This window comes from Trachypithecus francoisi, unplaced genomic scaffold (assembly GCF_009764315.1).
Source record: "Trachypithecus francoisi isolate TF-2019V2 unplaced genomic scaffold, Tfra_2.0 Lachesis_group2, whole genome shotgun sequence".
In the NCBI taxonomy this organism is placed as follows: Eukaryota; Metazoa; Chordata; class Mammalia; order Primates; family Cercopithecidae; genus Trachypithecus; species Trachypithecus francoisi.
This window is the reverse complement of record NW_022681465.1, coordinates 137940399-137956563: the sequence shown is the minus strand read 5'-3', so window position 1 is coordinate 137956563 and position 16165 is coordinate 137940399. Positions and strand designations below refer to the sequence as shown.

The 16165-nt window shown below is 41.9% G+C and overlaps 1 long non-coding RNA gene across 1 annotated transcript in view; it reads right to left on the bottom strand.

Moving 5' to 3' along the window:
* Positions 1-8385: 8385 nt before the first annotated feature.
* LOC117064571 overlaps positions 8386-16165 on the bottom strand; it is a 36917-nt gene continuing 29137 nt past the window's right edge. Inside the window, exon 3 of the long non-coding RNA XR_004429537.1 lies at positions 8386-8498. This is a non-coding gene — a long non-coding RNA (uncharacterized LOC117064571). The remainder of the gene's footprint in view (positions 8499-16165) is intronic.

Below are 16165 nucleotides of genomic sequence, written 5' to 3'. Positions count from 1 at the left end.
CTGCAACCTCTGCCTCCTGGGTTCAAGCCATTCTCCTGCCTCAGCCTCCCTAGTAGCTGGGATTACAGGCACCTGCCACCACACCCAACTAACTTTTTATATTTTTATAGAGATGGGGTTTCACTATGTTGGCCAGGCTGGTCTCGAACTCCTGACCTCAGGCGATCCACCCACCTCGGCCTCCCAAAGTGCTGGGATTACAGGCATGAGCCACCACGCTCAGCCGAGAACGGCATCTTCATGTGATTACTATTTTGTAATTTCCTTCTTAGAGTGTCTTGGAAGTCTTCCCATATCAGTACATATAGATCTACCTTCTTCCTTTACATTGCTGCGTGGTTTTCCCAGTGTGAGTGTGCCACAAACTTGATTTGTAGCTATTATTAGTCCATCGTGATTCTAGACTTGCATTCTCCATTTGGTTGTGTGGTCCTGATTGGATCGCTAAAGAATGTGCAAAGCTGGGGATAGTTTGTTAATCAAATGATGACAATGGATGAGTTCTTTCATTCATTTAAACAATAAAAGCCTATGGAATGCTTACTTTGAGTCTTCATCTTTTAATACACAATTGAGCCAGATCTACCTATATGAGTTCAGTGAATAACATTAATCATGTTGCTACATTGTTTGAAATTCATTCATCATTCCTTCATGGGCAACCTACTTTGGGGCAGGCATTCTGCCAAGCTTTCTGGGACTATACTAGTTGTGACTCCTTTGGTTGCAATGAACAGAAAACCCTACTCAAACCGGCTTTAACAGATAATATATGGGCTTACATAATTAACACACTAAAGGGAGGGATGTCGGAAAGATGTGGATGTTCATTTCTCAGCTCTGCTTTCCTCTGTGTTGGTTTGATTCTGAGTCAGGTTCTTTCCTGGTGACAGCAAGGTGACATGTTGCAGGCTAAACCCAAACCTCTTAGCAAGCCCTGCAGAAGAAATTCTCCCAGTTGTCCAGCAAAAGTCCTGGATTAATTCTGTTTTCTTTTTCTTTCTTTCTCTTTCTTTCTTTCTTTCTTTCTTTCTTTCTTTCTTTCTTTCTTTCTTTCTTCCTTCCTTCCTTCCTCCTTCCTTCCTTCCTTCCTTCCTTCCTTCCTTCCTTCCTTCCTCTTTCTTTCTTTCTTTCTTTCTTTCTTTTCTTTCTTTTTTCTTTTTTTTTTTTGAGATGGAATCTTGCTCTGTCGCCAGGCTGGAGTGCAGTGGCACGATGTTGGCTCACTGCAACCTCTGCCTCCTATGTTCAAGCGATTCTCCTGCCTCAGCCTACAAAGTAGCTGGGACTACAGGCTCATGCTACCATGCCCAGCTAATTTATGTGTTTTTAGTAGAGACAGGGTTTTACCACGTTGGCCAGGATGGTCTCAATCTCTTGACTTCGTGATTCTCCTGCCTTGGCCTCCCAAAGTGCTGGGATTAAAGGCGTGAGCCACCATGTCAGGCCCAATTCTGATTTCATCCGTTTGATTCAAAACTCTTATCCAATTCCTACTCTGATTGACCAGTATTGGGTTACATGGCTACCTCTGAATCCAGGAGTCAAGCAGTTTGATATAAACCCCCCAAACCAGGGCTTCTTAGTAAGGAACCATTAATTTGGGTGAGAGAGAAAAAAAAAATCTCTCTTTTCACTAATCTCTAACTGAAATTTAGCTTTTTTTTTTTTTTTTTTTTCCTGTTATAAATGTAGCCAACGAATCATGGTAGTATTAAAATTACCAGCCTGGCAACATAGTAAGACTTCATCTCTACAGAAAAAATAAATTAGCCAGGCATAGAAGTCCCAGCTACGCAGGAGGCTGTGGTGGGAGAATGGCTTGAGCCCAGGAGGTTGAGGCTCCAGTGAGCCACAATCACACCTGCACTCCAGCCTGGGCAACAGAGCAATAGTTTGTGTAAAAATAATTACCTATAACTTTATCACTAATAGGGATCACAGATATTTCATATCACATTATAATTGTCACAGGTATCTTAAAACATCACTTATGTTCAGCACTAGTTAGAAATTATTCTAGTTATTAGGCCAAGTAGTGCTTGTTTGTTATTGTGCTAATCAAGAAGTACAAATATCTCTATGTGAAAAATCTGTTTTCCTAATAATTTCATAACTATTTCAATATAATTGGCTTCCTTTATACCATATGTAGTATATGTCATACCATTTAAAAAATCAATCTGAAGCCGGGCATGGTGGCTCACACCTGTAATCCCAGCACTTTGGGAGGCCGAGGCAGGCAGATCACCTGAGGTCAGTAATTCAAGACCAGCCTGAGCAACATGGTGAAACCCTGTCTCTACTAAAAATACAAAACTTAGCTGGGCATGGTAGCGCACGCCTGTAGTCCCAGCTACTTGGGCGGCTGAGGCAGGAGAATCACTTGAACCTGGGAGATGGAGACTGCGGTGAGCCAAGATCACACCACTGCACTCCAGCCTAGGTGACAGAGTGAGACCCTGTCTCAAAAAAAATTAAAATAAAATAAAATAAAAATAAGATATCAATCTGAGGAGGGATCCATGGTCTTCTGTGGGCTGCCAGAGGGGTCCCTGGCACAAAAAAAGTTTGAATAGAAGGTGAGGAATGGATGTCTCCCCAAAGGGAAAGCAGGTGCCTTACCAAAGGGAAAGGAGAGTGCTGAGCAGGCAGAAACAACAGATGTCCAATCCAAAGGGACACAGAGATGAGTCTGACATGAGCCTGTCCCCCAAGCTAGTTTGACTAGGAGACCCCTGGAGATGCTGTGGTCAGCCTCTTCATTTTACAGACAGACAACAACTAAGACTCAAGAGAGGCAGGGACTCACCAGAGGTCACCTACTGAGTGGCAGTGTCAGGACCAGGCCAAGGCTTTCTGACTCTAGGCCTGATTATTTTACTCCAGCCTCTTCAGGGTGAGTGGGGAGGGGACAATGAGACCCTATAGTCCAAAAGTTAAACATTAGTATACATGACAGAGGGAAATTTAGAATGTTAAATGCCTATATTAAAAAAGAAGAAAGATCTAGAATCAGTAATCTAACCCTCTACCCAGACACTGGAAAAAGCAAGCAGAAAAGAAGAAATAATAAAAATTTGAACAAAAACCAACAAAATAGAGACTAGAAAAACAATAGAGAAAAATCAACAAAACCAATAATCGGTCCTTTGAAAGATCAACAAAATAAATTAAGAGAACTTTAGTTAGATTGCCCAAGAAAAAAAGAGAGATGACGCATATTACTAAAATAAGAAATAACGCCGGGCGTGGTGGCTCATGCCTGTAATCCTAACACTTTGGGAGGCTGATGCAGGCCGATCACCTGACGTCAGGAGTTTGAGACCAGCCTGACCAACATGGTAAAACCCCGTCTCTACCAAAAATACAAAAATTAGCTCGGTGTGGTGGTGGACGCCTGTAGTCCCAGCTACTCAGGAGGCTGGGCCAGGAGAATTGCTTGAACCCAGGAGGCAGAGGTTGCAGTGAGCTGAGATTGTGCCACTGCACTCCAGCCTGGGTGACAGAGCAAGACTACACCTCCAAAAAAAAAAAAAAAGAAAGAAATAAAAAAATAAAAGAGGGGTCACTTACAGAAATAAAAAGGATTGTGAGAGAAACTATGAACAACTGAATGGCAATAAATTAGAAAACACAAATAAAACGAACAAACTCCTAGAAAGGTGCAAACTATTAAAACTGATTCAAGAAGAAATAGAAGTAAAGAGATCAAATTAGAAATAAAAAATTATCCACAAAGAAAAGACCAGACCCAGATGTCTCCACTGGTGAATTCTATCAAATATTTGAAGAAGGACTAACACAATTCTTACAACATCTTCCAAAAAAACAGAAGAGGAGGGAACACTTCCCACCTTGGTCTGTGAGGCCAGTACTACTTTGATACTAAAACCAGACAAAGTCATCACAAGAAAGCTACAGATCAGTATCTTTTATGAATATAGATGCCAAAGCAGTACACATGATTACTTAACTACCAAATTAAATATCACAATGGGAAGATGTGCCTAAAGATATCTCTGATTTCTGAAAGATTCCTATCATCAAAAGCAATAAAAAATCATGGAGATACATCCGATTAAATCTAAGCATGGAAATATAGTGGGTCCATTTTGGAAAAATATGCAAAGATAACTCATGAGGATTTTTTGTTCTGTAAAGCAGGATTAATAATACATCTTTGGCCAGGCGCAGTGGCTCACGCCTGTAATCCCAGCACTTTGGGAGGCTGAGGCAGGCAGATCACTACGTCAGGAGTTCGAGACCAGCCTAACCAACATGGTAAATCCTTGTCTCTACTAAAAATATGAAAATTAGCTGGGCATGGTGGCATGCACCTGTAACCCCAGCTACTTGGGAGGCTGAGGCAGGAGAATCGCTTGAACCTGGGAGGTGGAGGTTCAGCGTGAGATCTCGCCACTGCACTCCAGCCTGGGAGACAGAGTGAGACTCATTCTCAAAAAATAATAACAATAATAATAATAATACATCTTTGAGTCAGGCACTGTGGCTCATGCATGTAATTCCAGCACTTAAGGAGGCTGAGGAAAGAGGATAGCTTGAGCTTAGGAATTCAAGACTAGCCTGGGCAACACAGCAAAACCTCATCTCTAATTAGAATTTTAAAATTAAAATTAGGCTGGGTGCAGTGGTTCACACCTGTAATCCCAGCACTTTGGGAGGCCGAGGCAGGTGGATCACCTGAGGTCAGGAGTTCTAGACCAGTCTGACCAACATGGTGAAACCCCGTCTCTACTAAGAATACAAAAATTAGCCAGGCGTGGCCGGGTGTCGTGGCTCAAGCCTGTAATCTCAGCACTTTGGGAGGCTGAGGTGGGTGGATCACCTGAGGTCAGGAGTTCAAGACCAGCCTGGCCAACATAGTGAAATCCCATCTTCACTAAAAATACAAAAAATTAGCTGGGCATGGTGGCAGGTGCCTGCAATCCCAGCTACTAGGGAGGCTGAGGCAGGAGAATCGCTTGAACTCAGGAGGCAGAGGTTGCAGTGAGCCGAGATTGTGCCACTGCACTCCAGCCTGGTGACAGAGTGAGGCTCCATCTCAAACAACAAAAAAATTAGTTGGGTGTGGTGGCACACACCTGTGGTGCCAGCTACTCAGGGGGCTGAGGCTCAAGAATTGCTTGAACCTGGGAGGCAGAGGTTGCAGTGAGCAGAGATTGTGCCACTGCACTCCAGCCTGGGCAACAGAGCAAGACTCCGTCTAAAAAAAAAAAAAAAAAAAAAAAAAAAAAAAAAAAAAAATTAAAATTAAAAGGAAAAAAAAAACTCTGCCCTGCCTTTTCGGAGTTATTTTGAGGATCATTTCAGATAAAGGATGGGAGAGTATTTTAAAATCCTCTAGGAGGAAAATAACTGCTGGGGCTCTTCGCAGTTTATAGAACACGACCTGCACCTGAGCTCCATTCTGTTCCCTTTGGCCAATTATCTCTTTCCCCGTGGCCTTTGCACTGCTGTTCCCTTAACTGGCATGTTCTTCCCTCAGCTCTCTTTGTGGCCCACTCTCATTCCTCATCCCTTATCTCAAATTCCACCTCCTCAGAGAGGCCCTTCCTGACTTCCTAATATAAATCAAATTTCTGAAATTATCTTGCTTATTTACTAGGAGAGCAGGAACCTCATTTTGTCATCCCCTGGATCCTCCAGAGTCCAAGAGAGTTTCTGCCACATGGAAGGATGCTATTAAGTGAAAAGTGATCCACATTTCTATGAAATAGGTAGCCAGGCCCACTGTACAGATGAGGAAACTGAGACTCAGGGAGGAGAAATGTCTTGCCCCAGCTCCTGCGGCAGGTAGTGTGATCATATAATCTATTGTCCAAATTGGAAAACTTTTGCCCTGAACAAATACTGAACTGGACAGGACACGTGACAACAGGCGTAAACTGAGACAGCAAACAAAGACGCACACGGTTACTCTTCAGAAGGAGAGCTAAACTCGGGCAAGTCTAAGCCATGTTCTTTTCATGACATCCCAAGTTCTGTGAAAAGTCAAGGTCAGCCAGTGAGTTTCCCTGCATGCCCCGATCCACAGGGAACACCATCCTGCATGGCTCAGGAGCAGGCGAATGTCATGGCTGTTTGCTGACTTTGTTGTTGCCTGGAAGTCCTGAGGAGCGTCTCCATAGCAGGAAACAAGATTTCCTCCGTCAAAGTAGGTGAAACAATAGAATGAACAAAATTAAACCTGGATCTCCTTTGTGAAGAAAAAGGAGGTGGGGGAAAAAAGTTTTTAGTCACATTCTTAACGAGAAGCTCATGAGATGACTTTGTTATGCAAATGTTGATTTATCTCAGCATAGAGCTCAACATTGTCTGCCCTTTGACCAAATCTCCCTGTCCTTGGGAATTTACCCTAAAAATGAGTGAAAGGAAGAGAAAAAGCTAGCCGGCCAAAAACATTCACTGAAGGGGTTTGGGGGCGGGAGCTGAGTTTGGAGCCTGGAGGAAGACAGGCCTGTGTTTGAAGCCCTGCTCTGTCACTGTAAAGATGATGGCTAACGGTCCAGCCCATCCCCATGTACACTATGCCTCCAAGCATGAAGGGTAGGGTCTGTTTCCCTCTCGTTGACTTTGGGCTGGCCTTGTGACTTGTTTTGACCAAGAGAATGTAACAGAAATGACACTGTGCCATTTCTGGGGCTAGTTCTTAAGACACCTGGGAGCTTCTGTTTTTGCCCCCTTGGAAGCCAGCCATCATGGAAAGAAGCCCAGCTAATCTGCTGGACAGACCACGTGGAGAGAAAGAAAGAGGCCCTGGAAGATGAGAGACCACAAAGGGAGAGAAACCCAACCAGCCCCCAGCCATTTCAGCCTCCTCAGCTGAGACACCAGGCGCCTGAATGAACTCATCTTGGATCCTCCAGTCCCATTGAAACCACTCTCGCCAGTACCACATGGACCAAAGATGAACCAGCCCCACCAAGCCCTGCCCAAATTGCAGAATTAAGAACAAATAAATGGATGTTGTTGCTTTAAGCCACTACATCTTGAGGCAATTTGTTATAGGAACACTAGACATTAGCTGCATGAATTTTAGCAACTTATTAAAATAACCTGAGCCTCAGTTTCCTAATCTGTAAAATGGAATTGGTTAGTGCTTACAGGATTGTGACGATGCTCAAAGGCTACATAGTAAACATTTAGTGATTTTGTGGAATATATAAGATGACGTGATAATATAACATAATTTCCTGCAAGAGTTGAGTTTCCATGTTACTGGCTAGATTCTACTGAGTAGAATTATAAGGAACCATAAGAAATCATAAGCATAAGGTTTACATATGAACTTAATTCATTAAATAATCTGAAATAAAATTAAATAAAGAAAAAAGTTTTTTAAAGAATGACAATGAGAACCATTCTGATTCCAACAATATAAAAGAAACTCTGGATAAATGTTGGAAAGAAATGTGGACAATTAAAACTGTTAGTACATTTGAGTGGTGGACTTAATATAAAAATTTGCTCTTGGGCTTTCCTTAATGTTGGTGTCAGATTCTTAATAATAAATCATTTTGCTTCAATTCCCAAATGGGGATAAAGTTTTGAAAAAATCTGGAGAGATAAAAACAGTGTCTTTGAATTTAGATTTGAGTAAAAATGTTCTCTATTCAAATTTCCTTTAATTTGATCTTCATAAAAAATAATTTTAGTGCAATTATTAAATAGAAAAGCTGGTCATTGTGTAATTTATCGAGTGCTATTATAGGCCCAGCAGGGAGCTAAGTGTTTGCATTCCTTTACCTATTCAAAATCCAGAGCTCAAGGGGAGGGCTTCCTGCGCATTTCTTCTTTGATACCTTCCAGCAGCTTTAAGATGTCAGTGCTGTTATTAGCCCCATTTCACAGGCCAGGAAGCTGAGACTCAGAAAAGTTAAGCTGAGGCTGGATGTGGTGGCTCATGCCTGTAATCCTAGCACTTTGGGAGGCTGAAGCGGACAGATACTTGAACCCAGGAGTTCGAGACCACCATCCTGGGCAATATGACGAAACTCCATCTCTACAAAAAAATACAAAAATTAGCCCGGTGTGGTGGCATGTGCCTGTGGCACTAGCTATTTGACAGGCTGAGATGGGAGGATTGCTCTAGCCTCGAAGGTGGAGGTTGCAGTGAGCTGAGATTGCACCACTGCACTCCAGCCTGGGCAACACAGTGAGACCCGGTGAAAAAAAAGAAAGAGAGAAAGAAAGAAAGAAAGAAGAAAGAAAGAAAGAAAGAAAGAAAGAAAGAGAAAGGAAGAAAGGAAGGAAGGAAGGAAGGAAGGAAGGAAGGGAGGGAGGGAGGGAGGGAGGGAGGGAAAGAGAGAAAGAGAGAGAGAAAGAAAGGAAAGAAAAAAAGTTAAGTTACTTGCCCAATCATTCAGCTTAAGACCAGCAGAGCTGAGATTTGAACCCGGGTCTATGTAGTCTCTCTTCCCACCGTTCCTCACTTTTTTGCCTACAGCGGCACATCTGCTCCAAATGCCTGTGGACTAAATAAACAGGAGTGATCATGCAAATTAGCACTGAGAGGTAGCACTCTCACAAGGCAACAGCATGAAGTCAGGAGGCCTGGACTTGGATTGTGACTCTATGTGGCTATTCCCACTGGACCCCCGTATCCTCATAGGCTAAATGGGGGATTTGGATAGATATTTGGAAAGTAACACAAACCATAATCCCTTGGACCTTAATTTTAATTAGTAATTTTACAGTTAGTACTTGAGTCCTCAAATTGTACTAAAAATATGCCAACGGTACAGATATTATTCAAAGTAGCATTTGAACTTAAAGTCCCAAGATTTCACTTCAAAGACTGGTTCTACTTTTGAGTGACTTTGGGCCAGTATTTTTAGCTCTCTGACTCTCAGTTTCAGACAGTAGCAATCCTAACCTCTCTCGTTGATCATGTAGACCCAGTGAGATAACCCACGTGAAGGAGCTGAGCACCGAATAAATACCTATGTCTTAAATAAAAGACATTACAATGAATCATCCCTGTAAAATTATCTAACATACAATTAGCATAAATCTGTTTTTGTGTTTTCTAATCACTTAGCAATTCTTTGATAGGTAGTGTATATATATATATATGGATGGATATGTATGTGCATATATACATATATGTATATATGTAAATATATATTATATATTATATATATGTAGTTAGATAAGTAGTTTTTTTTAATATAAGTTTCCACAAGGAAAGGAAATGAACTTTTGTTCTCACTTGGTAAGATCCTTGAGACAGGGACAATGTCTGTCTGGTTTATAGCCATCCTCCCCAGGCCAGCACAGCATCTGGTCCACGTTAGGTGCTCACTGAGTATGTGATGAATGAATGACAACATGTCTGTACCTCTGTGATGCCACAGTTCAGAGCCAGGGTGGACGTTCCCATGAACATTCCTCACACCCTACCACCTGCCAGCACCGTTGACTAGGTAGAGTACTCTTCCTCATTTTTTCCCTGTATCCTGGGCTTACCTCTATGAATATACTAACACCTTTAAAGAGAAATGTTTCTCTTTTAAGTATGTTTCCCCCCATGAGACTCTAAATAAATCAAGATCAAGGATGGATCTTAATCGTCTTGGGCTCATCAGACCTCATAGTAAATGACATAGAGTAAGTCATCTGTAAATATTTGTTAAACTGAATTGAATCAATAGACAGAGTTTGGAGATTTCTAACAGCAGAAAGTATGGCCTTGAAGTTACACCTATTTTATAGGAATAGCAAATAAGCACATGGAAAATGCTCTATATCATTAGTCCTTGAGGGAATATATGAGAAAATCACAATATGAAAGCACTACACGTTCCCTATGGTGACTAAAATGTTAAAAATGACAATACCAAGTGTTTGCGATGTTGTGGAACAACTGGAACTCTCATACCATATTGCCAGGAATGCAAACTGGTATAACCACTTTGGAAAATAGTTGGGCAGTTTTTTCTTAATAAAATTAAACATATATCTTCCGTATTAACCAGAAATCCCATTCTAGGTATTTATATAAGATAAATGAAAAAAAAATATGTCCACTCAAGGATGTATATGTGAATTTTCACAGTAGCTCAGTTAACAATAGCCAAAACTGGAAACCACACAAATGTCCTTCAACTGGTGAATGAATAAGCAAATTGTGATATGTCCATTTATTGGAATACTACTCAGCAATAAAAAGGAATAAACTACTGATACAACAGCGTAGATGAATCTCAAATACATTATACTAAGTAAACTATTCCCAATTCAAGACCACATAGTACATGATTCCATTCAAATGAAGTTTTAGAAAATGCAAAATTACAAGGACGGAAAGTAGAGACCAGGAGTCGGGAGAAGAGACAAACTGCAAGGGAATACAAACAAACTTTGTGGCAAAATGGAAATGTTAGACAGGGTCTTGCTCTGTTGCCCAGGCTGGAGGGCAGTGACACAATCATAGCTCACTGTAGCCTCTGACTCCTGGGTCCAAGCAGTCCTCAGCCTCCTGAGTAGCTGAGATTACAGGTGCAAACTATCATGCTCAGCTCTATGATGGAAATACGCTAAAATGGCATAGTGGTGGTAGTTACAGGACTGTATATGTTTGTCAAACTCATTGAACTTTATAGTTAAATGAGTGTATGTAAGTTATACTTCAATAAAGCTGATTTTAAAAATATATGTTTACTCTTTTGTTTAAATGACTTTTTGAGGTAGTGAATATTCTGTCCCTGGAGAATTTCGAAGACAAGCTGAACGGGTTTCTATCAAGCATGTTGTAGAGGGCATTCCTGAGTTGGGCGCAAGACCAGAATAGATGGCCTTTAGAGGTTATGGAATTTAGAGTTTTGGAATTTAGGCTTAAAATCAGTATTATGCACAGTAGAAAGAACAATAGTCCAGGAGTCAAGAGTCATTCATTCATTTACTTGTTCATTGTTTACTAAACCCCTACCGTGTGCCTGACATGGCTCAATGATGTTGAGTTAAGTTGATTTGAGATGGGTTTCTTTTTTCTTTTCTTTTTTTTTTTTTTTGAGACGGAGTCTTGAGCTGTCGCCCAGGCTGTAGTGCAGTGGCGATCTCAGCTCACTGCAAGCTCCGCCTCCCAGGTTTACGCCATTCTCCTGCCTCAGCCTCCCGACTAGCTGGGACTACAGGCACCTGCCACCTCGCCTGGCTAGTTTTTTTTTTTTTTGTATTTTTTAGTAGAGACGGGGTTTCACTGTGTTAGCCAGGATGGTCTTGATCTCCTGACCTCGTGATCCGCCCGTCTCGGCCTCCCAAAGAGCTGGGATTACAGGCTTGAGCCACCACGCCTGGCCGAGATGGGTTTCTATGCAATCACATCTAAAAAATCCTAACCAATATAAGCCCAGAACTAGGTATTAAATTGCGGGATACTGACTATAAGCACCTAAAGAGGAGGTCGATGAGAGGCTTGAGGAGTCGGGGAGACTACCCACTTACCTCCACTGCCACAGTCTTGGTCCAGGCTGTCGCCTCCTCTCACCTGGACAGTTACAGCAGCCTTCTCACTGCTCTCCCTGAGTCTACTTAACTGCCTTGGGTGCATTCTATACACAGAAACCAGAGAATTTCAGTAGCCACCTGAAATCCAGATATGACCCCATTGCCTTCCTGCCTAAAAATTCTTCCATGGTGTCTCACTGCTCCAGATTTAAGTCCAGATTCCTCAACATAGGTGAAAGAACCTTTAGTGACATAGCTCTGGATTGAAAGGAGATCAGCTAGGGAAGTGCTGTGGCATCCCTGCAGGCCAGAGTGGGGAGAAGGAGTGGGAAAGGATGAAATGGAGAGATGTTTAGGAAGTAAAACCATCTCATTCTGGCCCTGGCTGTACAACCCAAGCCTGTTTCCCAGATCATCCAGTCACGAGTTAGGTGATGTCAAAGGTCTCTTTCAGTTCCACGTTATACATTTATGCTTTTTGATATGTTACCTGGGCTGCCCCTCTGTCTCTTGTCTCTCTGTGTGTTCCCATCACTCAACAAACACCTTTAAGAAAATTACTATCTGCAGATATGAGTCACAGATTATAACTGGCTTAATTTGCAGGAGGCTTCACAGCCCATCCTGCTAACATGATCCTCTGCCCAGAGGATCCCAAGGGTCATGTTACTGACCTGACATACAAAAGAGAACCTAGTGAGTGTCCTTTGAAATGGAGAAGAGGGAATATACTTATAACCATTGATAGTCTTCTGGACAATGATCGTCCTCTGGAATCTAGCAAAATGGAGGCAGCGGAAGAAGGAATGGCTCAGTCTTTCAGATCTTTCAGATGCTGGGGGTCCAAGGCACTGAAAACACTACTTGTTACCTTCTAATCAAGTAGAAAGGTCACTGAACTGGCCATACATTGATGGGCCACTCAGTCTTGGCTTGACCTTGACAATGCCACTTGACCTCTAGCTCAATTTATTTACCAATCAGTCAAATGCAATAAGGACAGCTCAAGCTCATTCAACAGTTCACATTATTTTCAAGTTCACAAGTGGTACATATTGATTAAAGAAAAGTATAAAGCGTGAATACACAAAAAGGAAAAAATATTTCTTCATCTCACCATCCAGACATGAGCAGATGTTTTTCTATTTTAACCAAAATGGGATGCAATTACACATCCCCTTCTGTACCCAATTATTTTCTTTAACAATATATTGTGAGCATCTTTCCACGTCATTAAACTTTCTTCTACATTATCATACTCAGATGTGACTGGATGCCCATGGTATTCTCCAATTGAGGCCAGTCTTCTGTATTTCATTTCACCCCCTGAAACACACATGCAATTCCAAAAACACTGCCAGACACTGTATATTTTACTGAAGACTTTGTGGGCCATGGAGGAGAGAGTCATATGGCCCAGCACCCAACAAACACCCTCAAACGTCCTACTTGACAGCTCTTGATAGTTTAACTTTCTTGCTCTCTCATTAGTCTCTCAACCCTAGCTCTTCTAGTCTGCTTTTCTACCCCATGCACCAAAACAACAGCCAGGTGGATGCCTCTTGGTGGTTGATTTTTCTTTGCTCATTCATTTGTTTCTTTGATAAATACTGAGCACCTACCATATGATGAGCATTGTTTTGGGTGCTGAGGGGTTCATCATTCAACAAAAGGAGAAAACCTTGGCTTTCATGGACCTAATTCTTCACTGCTTGTGATTCCATTGAAGGAAGTTTCATAATTTATTTAATAGTCTCCTGTTTTGGGATGTCTATCGATATTTTTTCCATTTCCCTACATCTCCATGATAAACAATACTGAGGTGAACATCTTTGTGGCTTAGGCTTGCAAGTTACAATTTTCAAATATATTTTCCCTTGACAGATCTTGCTTTTTATTGTTTTTGAGACTGAGTCTCACTCTGTTGCCCAGGCTGGAGTACAGTGGTGCAATCTCGACTCACTGTAACCTCTGCCTCCCGGGTTCAAGCAATCCTCGTGCCTCAGACTCCCAAGTAACTGGGACTACAGGTGTGGGACATCACGCCCAGCTAATTTTTGTATTTTTAGTAGAGATGGGGTTTCACCATGTTGGCCAGGCTGGTCTAGACCTCCTGACCTCAGGTGATCCACCTGCCTTGGCCTCCCAAAGTGCTGGGATTACAGGCATGAGCCACCGTGCCCAGCCAGAGCTTGCTTTTCTCATGATGATCTTGAGAGATTTTACTGGAAAAAAAAAAAAAAAAGGCAAGGGCTGAGAAAAAACAAGTAATTTCCCCAAGATTACATATTTGGTAGCAGATAAAAAGCACCTTTTCAGGAGGAAAACATGAATCCATACCACCTGGAGCCAGATGACCTTTGAGCTCCTTTCTCATGAACAGTGGCAGCTGGCATTGACAGAGCATTCACCGTGTGCCACCAACCCCAACCTGTACCATCCCATTTAATCCTCTTATACTGTCATCCCCATTCCACAGATGAGCACATGGACAGCAAGTGACAGCAGGGCTTGGAGTCAGGTGGGTCTAATACCAAAACCCACACTCTGAAGTACTCCTCTACCCTGCCTCACTACTCTCTGAATGTCTAATTCCACCCACAGCACATTTGTCTTACAGTCTTAAAAACTGCATAGGAATTTGTTAATGCTTCTAACAAATACCTTTTCTTTTTTTTTTTTTTTTTGAGACAGAGTCTCACTCTGTCACCCAAGCTGGAGTGCACTGGCCAGATCTCAGCTCACTGCAAGCTCTGCCTCCCGGGTTCACACCATTCTCCTGCCTCAGCCTCCCGAGTAGCTGGGACTACAGGCGCCCGCCACCTCGCCCGGCTAGTTTTTTGTATTTTTTAGTAGAGACGGGGTTTCACCGTGTTAGCCAGGATGGTCTCGATCTCCTGACCTTGTGATCCACCCGCCTCGGCCTCCCAAAGTGCTGGGATTACAGGCTTGAGCCACCGCGCCCGGCCATAACAAATACCTTTTCTATGCCGGCCAGTTGTTATTACTTTAAGTGGTTTTTAACATAAGTCTCAACAATAAATGTCACTCCCTCTCTGTGACATTTTTACATTTTATAATCTCATGTGCTATTACATTTGATTCTCACATAAATGCTCATACTTCAAGGCTCAACCAAACACCTATTTCTGCAAGAAAACCTCTCCAACTGCCCCCTGGAAGTTCCTATTCCTCAGCCTTAGAGGCCGTCATACTGCAGTTTTTCCAGGCTGTACTGTTATTCTCTGTCCCTGGGAGTAGCAACTAGACCTTACTCATTCCCAATGCGAGGAATTCTGTCTGGCTCACAACAGGTATTTTATCAAAGTTTGCCAGTGAAGCAGCACCATTAGGCACTTTGTAGATTCCTGGAAGGAAAATGAGAACTAGAAATCAGGGGCCTTCACCCCAGCACCACCACCACATCTACTTTGAGCTCAGCTATTTCAGGTAGCTTGAGTCCTGTCTGGTGCTTTATTGCTAAAAATGGATGGATGACTGGATAGATGGGAGGAAGGGAGGGGGAGTGGAAAGAAATGAAGGAAGGCAGTGAGAGAAGAGAGGAGATAAGGGAAGGTGAACAGATAGACGGAAGTAAAGAAGGACAGATAGATGAAAGGATGGAGAACAGGATGAATAATTGAATTAAAAAAGGAAGGAGGAAAAGAAGGAAGGAAGAAGGGAAGAAAGGAAAGAAGGAAGGAAGAAGGAAAGCACAGTTGAATGGATATGAAGGAAGAAAAGTATAAATAAATGATTGGATGGAAAAAAGATAGTAAAAGTATGGGAAGGAGGGAAGAAGAGAGAAGAAAGAAGGAGGAAACAAGGAGAAATGGAGAGAAGGAAGAAAACATCAGCTTGGTTGAACAGGAGATTCAGGGCTGATTTATCTAGAACCACACTTCGAGAATCACGTGCTCCTAAGAGGATCAGGTAAGAAAATCCTTCTTCACCAAGATTTTACATTCCAAGCTTTAACCAATATTTCATATGTTAGATTCATCCAGAGCTCAGAAAAGTACAGAGTTTGTTCTTACAAGAAGGATTAAATTTGTCTAGATAGTCAAACTTGATAGTTAGGACTCCAAAACTAAACCTCTAAGGAACAAGAAAATTAATCTGTAAAGATACATTGGCTGGGCACAGTGGCTCACACTTGTAATCCCAGCATTTGGGGAGGCCCAGAGAGGTGGATCACTTTGAGCCCAGGCATTTGAGACCAGCCTGGGCAACATAGTGATACCCCCCAATTTTTATAAAAATAAATAAACAAACAAGAAAGGAGCATTTGTTTTCTAATGCATTGAAGAGACAAAATTATGAGGCACAGAAGTTCAACAAGGAAACAGAAGTTCTGAACACCACTATAAACCTGCTAGACCTCAAAAACATCTACAGACCACTTCAATCAACAAAAGTATAGTATACATTCTCATTTAATGTACATGAAACATTCTCTAGGATAGACCATATACCAGGTCATAAAACAAATTTGAATAAATTTAAAAGGATTGAAATCATATATAGTATGTTCTCTGATAACAATGGTGTGAAATTAGAGATCAATGACAGAATTAAATTTGGGAAATTCACAAATATATGGAAATTTAAAAACACACTCCTAAAAAACCATTGCATTAAAAAAATTCCAAGGCAAATTAGGAAAATCTTTTCAATAATAAAAATGAAGACA